Genomic DNA, 15,012 nt, shown 5'->3' with positions numbered 1-15,012 from the left:
ACGCGTGCAGGGGACAACTCGGCACCAACCAAGCCAGCTGCATTGCTGGAAGTGCTCTGTGGGGGTCAGCTTGAGCCACGGCAGCCCGGCACGGTGCTAGGTTTGTGAGCAGGGAGGGGAAGGGTGGCAGCGGTGCCCAGCACATAACTGCAGGGAAAGCGGCGTGCGTGGCATGCCATGCCTGGCCACGGAGCATCAAGAAGATGCTGACTGCTTGGAAGGTGGCAAACCGTATCTCCTCAGTTTTACTGCTAGTCGGTTTGGGGTTGGGAAGGCAGCGGCCTCCACAGCTGTGCCGGGGGTGCAAGCCCCCAGTCCCCAGGGCTTGGCTGGTGTCACCTCAGCGTGGTGGTGGTGGTGGGAGAAGAGGAGGTTTGTGTGCCTGGGGACCCAGCGGTTGTTGGTGTTTGTCCTGGGCCACCACAGGACTTCTTGACACCGCTGGCACTTGTCTGCACCAGAGTGCTTGTCGGCATAGCCAAGTATGGGTCCTCACACAAGGTAGGCTATGCCTTAGATAGCTACTTATATCATATATAGCTACTACAGCTAAATTTGCATCTCAACTGGCCTTCCATGGCTACCGCTTCGTTAAGCAAGAGGGTGACTTTTCTCCATGCTCCTCATAGCTCTGCCAGTGAAACTTTTACTCAGTAACCATAACCTAACAGTATTCATTCTTTGTAAAGAGTAAAGCCATTCACAACTTCACCAACTGGGCGGGATGGGATAGGCATGGACCCAGATAACGGGGATGCTGCTTATGCAGCAGAATGACCTACAGCACTGGCATCCACATGCCAGCCCCCGGGGATGCCTGTAGGCTCTTTTCCCTGGGCATAGTCCAACGCAAAGCCTGCAGAGCCACCATCCAGATGACATCCCTGCTCAGAAGGAGGGCTGCAACCGCACCGTCTGACCAGGTCTTCCCGCAATCCGAGGCATTGCTATGGGGATGGGAGGGAAAGTGCAGGACCCACCGGCTCCAAACCTTGCTTTGATCTCAGCCAGCCTGCTGTGTGCCAGGGGGTTTGCTGGGGCAGCCAGGCTGGCTGGGGGGGCTCTCCTGTGCGTGTGTGCTCTGGGGTCTGTGCTGACCCTGTTCCGCATCTGCTCCAACAGACAAGCAACCTGAGACTGTCACCGAGCAACAGAGCGATGCGGGTAATTCAGGAAATGGTAAACCATTTGTGTGTGTCTGCACGCCGGAAAATACATGGGGAAAAGGTTAAATCTGTCTTTGCAGCAGCGCAGAACAAATGGGAGTGAACACCAAGACGGGTGCGCTGCTGCTGGAAGGAGATTTGTGCCCCTGTTGTGGTAAAAGATGCTGCAACGTAAAATCATATGTCGCAAGAAGTCTTGCAATGTGCTTGTTTGTCTCTATTTCATGTTACAGTGAAGACTGGGGCTGGGGGTTGGGTTTGGCACTTCTTTTTTTTATTTCAAAAGAATTCTGAAAGTAAATTTCCTCAGATTCTTTGCTTAATGGTTTGCTTGTGATGAAGATACAGTAATAAATCACTATGCTGGCTGCTACCTAAAAAAGCTGTGGTTCTCTGTTTTCTGTGTCTTCTAGGAAATAACTGGCGGTTACTCATCTTAATTGTCTCATTTCTGCTTGTTTCTGAAAACTAAAAAGTCAGTTCTTACCTGGAGTTTTCCTAGAAGACCCTCAGCAATGAAGAGAAAATGGCGCAGCTTGCGGTGTTGCACAATTTCATAAAAGCATTGCTTAAACTGTGGTTCTGAGTGTTTCGGTACAAATTTCGAGTAAGCCCATCTAGCCAGAGATGGAGATGAAAGATTAACCAGGAGCAAGACCTTTGTGAAGGACAGAGAAAAGGCGATGCATGCAACTGCAGGGTGGACCTCCACGAGGAAGGCAGCGGCCACGCAGCTGTGTGTCCACAGCCACAACCCAGAGCAAAGCCACACAGGCGGTGGGGACCTGACACCCGGGACGTTCCCCATCCTGCCTCCTCGGTGAAAATACACACAGGTCCAGCTGTGAGCCTGCTGGAATCATCTTCTCACAAGTTTTTTCTCTCATCTCCTCTGCGTGTTTTTTAAAGGAGGAAAACAAATACGCAGCTGAAGGCATGGAGGTGGATGCGGTAAGATGCAAGACAGGTTCACCATGGGGTAGATTATTCTTGTGAAATTTGATATGTGATTTTCTAGATATCAGATCTGGGATAAACCTTTCCTCTCTCGGTTCCAAAAAGGCTGCAGGGCAAGGTCTGAGTTTACCTGGAGAAGGAGGAGGTCAAGATGGGCAAAACCCTGGCTAAGCTGATAGGGCCCCAGGCAGTGGGGAGAAGGGTCAGAGCAACAGAGGTATCTTCCCCAGGACTGTTTCCAAGACTGTTCTTACTCGATATTTTTTCTCGAAACCTTGGCGCAGAACGTCAGCATGTGCTAACAAAATTTGCTGATGACACAAAACTGGGAAGCAACATCAATTCAGATGGTTAGAGCATGTTACAGGAGGACCTCGTGAACCAAAGTAACAGAAAATGGAGGAAATTCAGTAGCACGAAAAACAAGGTCATACGTTTGGGAACTACTTATTTTTTGCTGTAAGCAAGGAAACCATCAGCTAGCAGCAACAGACCTTTTTCCCCTGAGCAAAGGGCAGTTATGAATGATAACATGATGCAGCTGTGAAGAGGGAACTTCAGCCTTAAAATGCTTCCAAAGAGGTGTCTCTGTTAGTGATACCTCAGGAAAATCATACTAATGCCACCATACAAGCTTTTGGTTATCTCTCATTTGCAATAGAGTGCAATTGCAAGTACAATTCTTGCTTCCAGTTCCCAAAATGAATTCCCAAGGGACACAAAATGGGCATGGAGAAGAGTTATCAGGATAATCGGAAGAAAAAAGGCTGTATTACCACAGTACTTTTGCTAAAAGCTTTGCCTTGGGAAACTAGCAGAACAAAAGCTCAGAGAAAAGTCAGCTGCTCTCTGTAAGTGTGCTGGGTACAAACACTTGCAAAGAAGACCTGTCTAAGCACCAGGACAATTTCATCATAAGAACATATGGATACACACCAGCTATCAATATATTTAGACTGTAAATTAGATGAAATGTTTAAATAATAGGGATAACCAGATTCCAAAAAAGGCTTCCTGTGTAATCGTGGAGTCAAATAATCCACCTACTCATAATGTGGAGTTTGATGAGTTAGAAAAGGAAGCATATACCTGGACTGGGTGACTCAACAAGTCCCTTCTTATCACTTGTCCTATCCTAGCACACAGCGTCAGTGCTATCCATCAATAACATAAGTGCTAAAACAGAGAGATGTACAGGTAGCTTCGAAGCTCCAACTTTTTCTCAGGTTTTGAAAGACAATTGAAGGCGTTTGCAAGCCTACACTCTACACTCCTGCTGCAAAGGACTCCACTCAGAGAGTGTGGACTCAGGTTTCTAAGTAGCACATAGAATGTGAAAGTGAGATTTCAAAGACATGTCCAAACCACTTATTCTGAAGAAAAAAATATCTGACAACATCAAGGTCTTTTAAAAACCCCACTGAAAGAACTGGAAGTAGTAAAGACTGAATACTTCTATTTTGCATGCTATCCTTTGTTTTCTTCCACAGAAAATTTTGAGCACAACAGATTTTTCCTATTTCTCATTCCCCATTGAGACATCTGCAAGGGGTTCAGAAAGACAAATGTTTCCCATCTGTCTGGTCACTGCAGTTCCACAGAGCCCTACAGGTGTACAGTGGTGATAATAAATATATAAAACATTTGATTTTTAGAAATTTTCCCCCACCTGGACTCACAAAAGCTGAGGTTCTTGGGCTGGAAGGCTTGGTAGGGAAGACGTTTTTCCTTGTGCAGCATTCATTTTTTGATGCCTACAGCCCCATCCAGCATAAGGGAATTGCACAGCTTTTCAGGACACATGTCTTTCTTTCACAGTGTTCTATTTAAAACATATAATCACAAAACCCATGAATTATTATCACTTAACAACTGGGACTTCCTGCCCTAAAAGCTCTTTGTTTATAAGTCATCCCCCGTCTCTCTCTTAGTGAATTTTCCAGTAACTCAATGTATTTGGGGACTACCTGGAAGGGTATGACTAATGCCTCCCTGCTCATATTTTCCTACTTTCCTAGTAGATCAGGAGTGAGAAGCAGCCAGACCATCTCTGTCTGAGCACTGTCCACCTCACGGGCTCCTCTTTTCTGTCATATTTTCTGCATACGGTTCTGCTTCCCTGCATCATGGTGCACCCTGCCCCTCTGGAGCCTTGCAAAAGTTAGACAGCAAGAGGCCACCTACTAGGTTTTGCGCTGACCCTAGTCAAGGGTTATTTCTGTATGACCCGTTCAGCCACATGACTCTTCTATCCACTAAGTCCCATTCACAGACCTGCCCTGGAAATATGCCTCCTGTTACCTATATACTACTCCCCTGCAAGCTGTTTCACCTTCCAGTCATCTCTAGTCATAGGTCTCATTTTTCTTTCCCTCCCCCAAGACATCCTCTCTTTCACCCTGGGCTGTCTGAGTCCGGTTCTGACACGTCATCTCAGCAGACTTTCCTACACCCATACAATAGCCTCCAGGCCCGCTCTCGTTAGGCTAACAGCTTGCCAACCTTTTGGTATTCCAAGAGCTGCAGCTTTTGAATGGATACGTCAATGACTTCTTGAAACACATTCTTATTCATGCTCTTCACTCAGCTCTCTTGGAAGCAAGCCCTTCCTTATCTCCACAGATCTTGTTGCTCGAGATCATAGCTGAGAACAATAAACAATTAACAAACTCCCGGGGAATACCTTAGGTGTATTTTCACATAGCTCCTTACATCACATCCCAGCATGCCCACACATGTTCATGACTCGGAGTTCCAAGCTCAAAGACACAATTTCCCAAAAGTTTTAGTTCAGGCCCTTTTTTTTTTGCTGTGCCTCATCAACATCGCATGCAACCACCACTTTGACAATCCTGTTGTTTTTACACAAAAAAACATTTCTATGTTATGCTGAGAGCTAGGGCTTATGTGGATAGGCAGACAGAGGGATCCATCACTTTCCAGATATTAAACCAGTTTTTCCTAGTCATTCCAGTGCTCCACAGAGCAGTAACTACGTCCTTGCTGCTCTTTCTCCCTCTGAAACATGTCTCTGTCTTTCTGCCACTGAAGTGAGGAGAAATTTGCCCCAGGTGAGACTAGCTAGAAAAGCAAGAGTGCACTGCAGTGACAGTGCCAATAGGAACATTGCCAGAGGTATAAAGTTGTCTCATCCTTTGTGATCCTCTGCACAGATGGCTTTTGTGCCAGAGAAACAACACCTCGCCCTTCCCTGAAATATCATGGTGTGGGAAGGGTGGAGGGCAAACTTTTCTTGAACGGTTCTTCAGCTGGCCTGTGAAGGAGACCTGTCTTATTAATACTTTCCTTAAATACTATGCAGTGCCACTGAAAAAACACCTTTTATTCCACACATATCTTCCTTCAAAGAAAGATGGTTTGTGGAAAGAGGAAATAGCTTTTCTTAGGTTCCCTAACATAGCTGGAAAACACAGGTGAGGTTTTGGGCACACAGCCCTTTTTATGGCTTCTTTCTGGTATAATTGCTTTAGGATGTGTAACGGATGTACAGCACACATAAGGAAAAAAAAAAAAATCACTTCAACGATATTAGCATGAATGCGAGCTTTCCAGCAGGACCACCCTTTTCACTTCTGTGGCACTCTTCTGCTGAAATTAGGAACTGCTTAATTATAGCCTGCTTGAATGGTGCTGGTCATTTGAACTGTGCCAAGGGGAGAGCGGGCAGGCGGTCTGCCCCAGTCTGGCCTACAGAGCAAAAGCTAACAGGCATAAAGGTGTGGTTTTTCCCATCCAACTGCCTCAATCTCTTTATAGACTTGCTAAGTTGAAATCATTAACAAATGATTTTCAGACATGTCTTACTATGCAAACAAATGAGCCTAAAAAGCTTCCAGAGGTAGTTCCTAATGCAAGCACCAATACAAAATTAGTATCTTAGCCTTCTCCTTGAAGGTTTTGATCCAAAATATTCTGAAAACAAGTAAATCCATTGAATTAAGCAGAGAAAAGAAACACACTAAAGCCCTTCAAAAACACTCTGGGAAAACAATGGCACTTGCGGTGACTTTCCTCCAGCACATCAAGGGGAAGAGAACAAAGGTCCGATTTATTAGACATGTGAAGAATGGCATTATTGTTCTTTTATTTGCTATACATACCCACCCAAATAGAAATGAGCCCGTCCTGCAAACACCACCAGGCTGCAGACACTCTGTGGGTGTCTCAGCTGATATGTCTCAGCCGTGGCCGGCAGGAACGCAAAGTACTTTACCAAATTGCTTAACGAGCACTGAGCAAGCAGCTATAACCCCTGGCAAGTACCTGGCAGGGGGGGGGTGGGGGGGGTAAGCCAAATTTGCATATAGGTGTAAAGAAGTGGCTCTAACTTGTCTCCACGTTTGAAGTCTCATTAATTTTTCTGTTGATTCATTCATCCAGTTACCTAGTTAACATGTAACATACTGCGTGCTGAAACTTGATCTCCAAGCGTGTTATAAGCCCAGAGAGAAGCACTGGTTTGATTAGCATCTCCATAAACAAAAAATTTCCAGTAAGAAGAAAGATTTCTGCGAGATGATTGTAGCAGGAGCTTTTAGGACATCCGTCATACCAGTGAGGGCTGTACAAACTTGGCTATAAATTACCACCCAGCGAAGGCTTCTTTCCAGGTCAGGGCTTCACCTCTGGCCCTGGTGGCTGCTTACTGAAGAAAGCTGTTGATACTCTATGAGTTCCAGGAGAAAAATATCAAACATATGATGACCACCAGCTACTGCTACTAGTTTTGGGATGAATTAGGACAGGAATTGTCTGCATGCTGCCTGCCACAGTGGTGTCCTAACCCAAGCTTACGGAGTGGGAAAGTATGGCTGCAGCACAAGTAAGCATGGATACCACCCTCATTTCTTTGTACTATAGCTATGACTTTCAGCCTGATGTTTAAAGCTAGCAGAAAAGTAAAAGCAATTGAAAGCAGAAAAAAGATAGCTACCTCTTAAGTAAATTCCTTCTCTTTCCTTTGTGTTTTTGCGATTTACTGTGAAACTCTTTCCACCAAAACAGTTGAGGAATCTGTTAACAGAAACATCAGATTAATAGCAGAAAGCATGGCAACATTGTTTTCCTCACAGCTGGCCTTTGGTTTCTGAGCCACTGAATTTCTTCCCTCTTCACACTGGAAAAAAAAAAAAGAAGTTACCATAACTCAGGGATCCCTGCATGCTTTCTTGCAGTATGAGTAAAGCTAACTGAAATTACCTTACGTTTGCCCAGGCTAGGGGAGGGCACATCGGCAGCTAATGCTCAGTAACTAACTTGGGATGGCGATTCATCTGACCCACTGGCGGCATCAAGTTCATCTGAGCTAATTGTCCCTTTAGAGCAACAGAAAGGAAGAGGAAAATCCAGAGCAATTCACCTTACCCTAAGACAGAAAGCAAAAATAGGCCAGTTGACTCATGCCCAGAACACACCCGTTTCTCCCATTGAGAGTAAAGGGAGCCTTGGGTGATGCGCTGATGCAGACAGCCATAGCGCAGACATGTAAAGGTAGGTGAGTCAAATCCCACCCTGGCATGGGAGCCCTCAGCCTCGGGTGCCTGGTCCAACTCCTGCCCTCGAGCTGGCTGTGATCTCTTCCCTTCTCACATCTCATAAAAAAGCAGCCAGAGGGTCTTCGTTTCTCACAGAGCATTTCCCTCACCTCCAGGAGTCGTGTGGAGAGGAGAGACATTTCCTACCCAGCTCTTGCTACTCACAATTCAGCCCACCATTGCCCTTTGTCCCTGAAGAAGACCCCTTTCGCCACAGGGTTTGCTGAGGTGCTGGGTCCCTGGAGCACCAGTCTTGCCACCAGGATTTCAGGTGCACGTGCTCGCAGCTGCCAGCTCATGCTTTCACCTCTCCAAACTGGCCACAGATCATTTGGTGCCCTCACTTGAGTCCACGGGCTTGGTCTTCTCAGCTTTCAACGTCAACGTCTCATTGATCAGGCCTAATTGCTATTGCAACTGCTATTAGGGTTAACAGCAATCCTTGTAGCCCAGATGAGCCAGCACAGATGCTGAGCGGCCTTCCTTCCTTCCTTCCTTACCTCTGCCACCCCCGCTGCCCGCGCCCCAGCTTGGTCATGGGGAAAAGGCTTCCAAGGGGCATGAGGACCAGAGATGTCCGAGATGGCACCTGGTGGCATGGAGCTCGGGGGCTGGCAGGCTGTCCCCAGCCCTCGGAGGGATGTAGTAACCCAAGGAGGGTGCCCACACTCACCCAAAGCACATCCCAGCTCTGCAAGGAGGCACCTGGTGGATGCTGGGGTGGGGACAAATAGTATACACTTACATTATTAATTAATATGCACAGTAGGGAAATGAACATTACACGTGTGCACAGAGTCATGCATTCACTCAAAAAGCATGAAGCTCTTCAGTCAAACAGGTGGGACTTCACCTAAGAGAAAAGCAGAGAAGAGAGAAGGGATATCACCCAGCAAGCAAACGCACCACAGCGAGCATTTCGCCTGCAAAAGTAAAAAATAGCTGCTGCGTAGTTCGGAAATATAAAAATAGTTTGGCTCTTCCCTTCCCCTTTCCTTTCAGTCATCACTCCTCTGCAGCCCTGGGGTTTGTTTGTGTCAGTTGCTATGGGGAGGCTGCGCTGCCAGGCCCTTCTGGGAAAAAGTTGTTCTGCTAATGAACCGACCCAGGGCTAACGGCTCTGGAACAACATTAACTCAGGCTTTCCCCCTCTCCCTTTGAACATTTGACTTAGCATATCTTGATGTAATAGAGCATCATCACATCTCCCCTCCTCACAAAGTATTTTCTGCCCATTTAAAAGAGCTGCGGTGGCTGGGGAGAAGGCATGGGCATATCAACAAACTGTTGGGGTACTCCCTGCGACGAGCACCATCCACCCCATGAAGTCGCTGTCGACACCCCATTACCCCTCACAGGAGGAGAACGTGCCCACGGCCATGTCCAGCCTGGGGACCGTGGGAAATACCCTGGGCCAATTTCTGCTGCTTCGGGTTGTGCGTGCGCTGGTACCCTGATCCCACAGAGCCGGCTCCGCCAGGGCAAAGCAGGAGAGGGGAACAGCAGCACGGGGGCCAGCGTGCCTCGCGGGAGCAGCGACGTGCCCACCCCACAGGGCATGGTGTTTTTGGCAGCGAAGGGGTGGCACTTCCAGCGCTCATCAGCCTTGCAGGAACATAAAACGCTTCTCACGTACGCCTGACAACAGCATTGACAAGTATCTGCAGGCAAGGGCTTGCAGCACCCGTTTTCACCACTCTGGCTCTGTTCATAGGTAATTCGCAGAAAACATCAGCCTCCTTTCCACGCTCCTTCACCTCTGCCCTGCACCGTCCCAAACGTTTGGTGCCTCAGATCACCGTGCCGGCCAGGTTAGGGATGTTGCAGGCTGCGCAGGTTGACGTTCACCTCTCTGGGTCTGCTGCCTGGTGCCACCGGCCAGCCGGGGCGTGCTTTATGGAGTGCCTGCAGTCCATCACCTCTTAATAAATGCATTTTGGCACCCCGTGTATCTGCGAGTTTAAACATTCCTGTCTGCAATAAACCTGTCTTGCTCGCCCCACAACTGTCTGAGCGCCGTATTTCCCTTTCCTGCAATGTTCAAATATACTGTTTGGCACCTAAAGGCTTCACATTTTTATAACACCTTCTATGTTTGCAGCACTGTGCAGACATTCATTGCCATCTCCCAACACCCCGGCGAGGTCGGCGAGCAAATATTATTCTCTTTTCTCGGGTGGGAAGACTAAAACAAAGTGAAAGCAACTTGTCTCGGACCACATGGCTAAGTCTCCCCAGACGTACCAGGTAGCTTCCGAGCCTCCTTTCCCTTTGCGAGGGCGCTGTGTTTGCACGCACCCCACGGACTTTCTCACACCTGGAGCCCAACCCTATGGCTGGCAGAGGCGTTTGTTCTCCACGAGCTTGGCTGTCGGGGCAGAGTATCGTGTGAGCGGAGCGTAAGAAACGTTTCCTGCTGGGGACTTGAGTTGGGCTGCTTTTTTCACATCCACGATGCATGATGTGGAAACACCCAGCTCTTGAGAGCAGCCCCAACCTTCTCTGCTGGCCAGGCTGCAAGTGCTGGAGCTCAGCTTTTTTAAAAAGGCAAGTGTGAAAAATGCAAGAGCACTTTCCAGAGCTCGTGGGTGGTTTAGCTGCCATGCAGGCGTGGACAGTGAGGCTGAGCAACGGGGGCAGGAAGGGGATTTACAACCTCCCCATCTCCAGTCCTGTGCTCCTCCAGCCCTGCTTCAAATAATTAGGTAGATCTAGTCCAAAAAGCCAGGCCTTTGATTGCTATTACACAGAATAGTTGGGTTTTTGCAACTCGAGTTGCCTGCCCATTTCAATCTTTAATTCTCATTGCCATTAAGGATCAGGTACCAGGTAACTCAATGAAAGGAGAAGAAAGCCGCAGTTGCTGTCTCACCTATTCTTAATCGTTTGCATAGATTTCTGAGCTCTGTGATCTCAACATCAGATCCTCAAACACTAAATACCAAGTATCACCAGCCGCTTCGCAGAGCTGTGCTGATAAGGAAGGTAGCCATCAAAGGGAAGCACAGCTTGAACAGGTATAAAAGGAGTGCCTCTGACTTTCCCAATGGCTCACAGGTGGGGGCAAAAGGACAACTTTATTCTTTATTCTTGTCTGGCAAAGCCTAAGGCTTCTATTTCTGGCAAACCCCCTTGCCATTGTGCTGGTGCAGATGAGCAGAGCCTGGCTGGCCCAAGGTGTGCCAACCGGCAGCACCACGCTCCTCTGGCAGCACCGCCAACGTTTTCGAGTCCTGTCAGGCTCAGAACTCCATGTAGTTTACAGCTGGAAAGTCTGAATAGGCCACGCTTCAATGACTTTCTAGGGTTTTTTTTCGCTTCATGTGAGTTTTGACTCAACAAACTAACTGACACTGAGTTAATTTTCAATTCAAAAGCTTGGTTTGGATGTGTGTTCAAGGGACTTTTTTTTAAGTGCTTAACGAGCAACGGTCATGCCCTTCCTCATATCACCCCACTGCAGCACCCACCCCTGGGTCAGACACAATTGCTGCAGCATTGCCACAGCCCTGTCCATTAAAAGAAAATGTGAAGAAGAGGAGGATGCACCTGAGTGCATTAGAAAGTTCTTTAGAAGCATTTCAGGCATTTTGGTGGTTCAGGAGAAATTCAGTAGTATATCTACACCAGCTACAAATTTACCTGCGCTGGAGTTTAGCGTTTCAGATTCCAGGGCATATTATCTAGGCTAGGGCACTGTTTCAAGTTATTAGTTTTATAGCCTGCTTGTAACTACAGAGAGCAATTTAAATAATTACATCCTTGCCACAAAGAGCTTGAAAACCTAGCCGGCTGGGAGAAAGGCGAATGGGAAGGTGTCACAACACCGCTGGAAAAGCGATCAGCTGGGGAAGTGGGTCAGAAGCGGCTGGGAGACACCCTTGGCAGAGAGCTGCTCGGAGATCTTTGCTGAACAGGGACCTCGCTTCGGCTGCATTCCCAGCAGCCCCCCGAATACCTCCCCACTGGTACCGCCAGCAGCCGGGCAGCCTCGGCACTGAACGGGCACATCGATTGTTCCGTCCACGCAGAAACCCTTTTTGCACCTGGTTCCTCTCTAGGAAGTGTGCTTGGGGCTTGAAAAGGGGTAGTGAGTGCTCGAGCAGGGCTCTGCCCATCCTGGGGGCTGACGAGAGGGGCTTCCCCCGCTAAGGATGTGACTCCACTAACATTAAGCTTGCTATGGAAAACTGGGAGGACAAACAAGCCAAGGGTGAAGATCTGGATGCAAGAAATTAGAGAACTACGAGGTGGATGTTGAAAAAACCCGGGATAAATACTAGCTGAAGTGGCACAGGGGAGAGCATCAGCCTCCCCCAGCCTCCCCAGCAGTGCAGCGGCTGCTGCCCGCAGGCTGTGGGCAGCACGTCGGGGAAGCCCCGGAGAGTCCCACCGCCCCCTCCTCTCCCTCTTGCCAGCCTCTCCGGCAGCCACTCTCGCTCAGCATCATTTGGTACCCGAAAAATACATGGGGGCAGAGGGAGGAAGCCAGGCTGTATCCAGCTCCCACAAGCACCGGCCACCCGGGGACCCACTGAGCGGGGTGGGTACCAGTAAATAATCCACGGAGAGTAGTTGGGATTGCAGCTGCCCGGCCACCCGTGCTGTCCCAGGACAGGAGATCTTCCCTTGTCTGGCCATTTCTCCTGCTGTGGTAGGGATGGGTGGGAGCCACCCGCTTGGCCGAGGTCACCTGCGTTACGCCTCCAGGTACCGCTGGCACCACGTCTGCCGAGAGAAAAGTGCCAGATCCATTCAGTGGAAATGATGAGGGTTTATACTACAAATCTGTGTTTAGGGCAGCGTTAGTCATCTGCTGTGGGTGTGATTCAAGACCAAAGTTAGCTGACCAAATTCCCTATATAGTCAAGAAAGAGACCAAGAAAGATGGGGGTGTGATCCAAAGTGCCTACGTTACATGCCTGAAGTAAAACAGCATCAATACTGCCATTGTATACAGAGCGGTATTTTAGTTTCTGGCTGTACCGAATTTTCTGTGGAATCTGTAAAAGTAAAACAATCTTTTAATACTTCATCAAAGTGGTTTTCCTTTTTTCTGCCACCAGCAGGAGGTAACGCACATGTTTTGCTGGTATGCACTCACCACCAATAAACAGCACCATTTTGGCTACACTTACCAGGTGTTCTTGAACATTTTGTGCAGAACCAATCCAAAAACCACCCCACGAGCGGCATTTCTCTCCACCACCTCCAAAACAGGGCTGGCAAGGAGTGCTGCAGGGCAGATCACAACGAGGAGTTTTTCAAAGGCTTTAGAAATCCAATGCAAATACACAGAAGTGAAAGAAATGGAGTGAGGACAGAGAAAAAAGCACAAGAGCCCTGTAAGAGTTCAGGTCATGGTAAATTATGGGAATAAGGGAAACCCTGGGCAGTTATAGTCACTGCACAGGTGAAGGGACCAGGAGCCTGGGAGATAATAAGAGTTAGGATTAGTGTAACACAAATGACAGAATAACTGAATCAAAAATATATCTGCAGGGACATGGGTCATTTACTGCCAGCTGTCAAGGAACTGCGTAAGAAAGAGTTGCTATCTTTAGTTACCTATCATCTGAGGAGGCAGAGAAAAAGATGCAGTGATGCAGCAGAGCTGGAAATGAGTAAACATCATAAAAAGTTCATCCATCAGGGAGGAAGGGGCAGGCCAGCCAGCCTAACACTAATGTTGGCGAAATAACAAGCTATTCAATTTCTAAGCACTTCTAAGGTTATAAAAAGCACAGCCAAAACTCTGCTGCCAGTTTTCTTATCAGATTTCCGAATTCCCATGTTTCCTCCCCCATCAATCATTTTGCCTTCACACTTTGCTTCAGATTCTGGTTCTTCTTCCCTCCACATCACCATTAAGCCCACTTCCCCCTAGCTGAAGATGCTTGCATGTTTATGTCAAACAGCTTATCCAGTGACACCATGATTTTCTGTCTTTGGAATAACCAACAACATGTCTATTTCCATACACACTTTTGTGATTCAAAGTGATGCAATCTCCCAGTTAGCATCCATCAATTGTTCTTAAACAGTTCCCTGGGACTATTTGTTATTGGCAATTAAGTTGTGTTGGTCACATAAAGTTGTGTGCCATTGTTTCCATTTCCTGACTGGAGGACAAGGCAAGTCATTTCAGTGCTAATAGTAACACGTCGTGATTTTCCGCTTGCTTTTGCAAATACTTGTACCTATAGCTTTGAAATAATCATTCTTTGAACCACCATGGCAGTACGGTTCAGTTGACCTAATGGTCATGACAGGCACATGCAAATGGAAGGCAAGAACGGTTAAGCAAATTTCCTTAATTACATGCACAAATATGAGTGGATTTTTGTTTTAATACTGTTTACCTGGTTCTCCATCACAACTGTTAGCCTGTTTTCCTATATTTGTGTTCTCTTTCTTTGTTCAGCTTCATTTCATGGTCGTTTCCTTTTCTTCCCATATTCCTAAGATCTCCTCTATTCATTCCGCTACCTAGTGAGCCTTTCTCCTTCCTGAAATGACTTATCCTTGGCAACCCTTAAAGCAAATGTTCTCTATTATAAACTCTGTTATTACTTGAAATCTAATCTCCTCTTCGGCAAAGTTTGTTTGGGACGGGTCTTGCTTTTCCCTCGGGATTTGTTTTGCGCACTTTTTAGCAAAACATTTTAACTAGTTGTGAAAGACCTCTGCCAAAAATTCTCTCTCTCTAAAATAGGACATCAGTCACATTAGTAAAACCAAAGATTGCAAAGGAAGAAAACCGTTATTAAAAGTAACACAGCAAACCTGTCACACTGTCCATTCTTCTTTTGCATGGTTTGGAAGCAGGGCAGAAGGGATGTCTGGTGTGTAACCAAATGATCTGCGCTGCCACCTGGTTAACCTCTGCACAGTCTGGCTGGCTCTTTACAGTGGACTCGACATCTGCCTTCAGCGTAGCTGCAGCAGCCGTGCTGCTCTTTTGGAGCCTCATAGCCACTCATCTGATGTGTCCACACCTGCGGTCATTTTGTCCTTTTCACAGGGGCCAATCCTAAAGATAAGACGGGCAAATTTTCCTGGATATTTTCTAGAAAAAATGCAGAGGGGAATCTTAAGAGTTAAATATTACTATAGAGGAAATGTCTCTTTTTCTTAGAGGAAAAGGTGTGACTTGCAGAATGAATGCCCTTCAGATAAACACCGGTGTGATGAGCTATCAAATGCACTGCCGTTTCTTCCTGGCATGCCCCACCCCAGCAGAATTACATTTTCTGCCCATACAACAAGTGACAACTTGTGGCATACTCTTGCTCATTCAAATGAGACACTCTCAAAATAAACTTTACGAGGCA

At 47.3% G+C, this 15,012-nt stretch overlaps 1 long non-coding RNA gene across 1 annotated transcript; it reads right to left on the bottom strand.

Moving 5' to 3' along the window:
* Window positions 1–3,812: 3,812 nt before the first annotated feature.
* LOC142034009 (uncharacterized) lies at window positions 3,813–7,878 on the bottom strand. The gene is made up of 3 exons (XR_012651426.1): window positions 7,078–7,878; window positions 4,626–4,767; window positions 3,813–3,945 (listed from the first exon to the last, which is right to left on the bottom strand). It is a non-coding gene; the product is annotated as an uncharacterized LOC142034009 (long non-coding RNA).
* Window positions 7,879–15,012: the final 7,134 nt, after the last annotated feature.

Source organism: Buteo buteo, chromosome 8 (assembly GCF_964188355.1).
Source record: "Buteo buteo chromosome 8, bButBut1.hap1.1, whole genome shotgun sequence".
Classification (NCBI taxonomy): Eukaryota; Metazoa; Chordata; class Aves; order Accipitriformes; family Accipitridae; genus Buteo; species Buteo buteo.
This window is presented reverse-complemented; position numbering and strand designations above follow the sequence as displayed.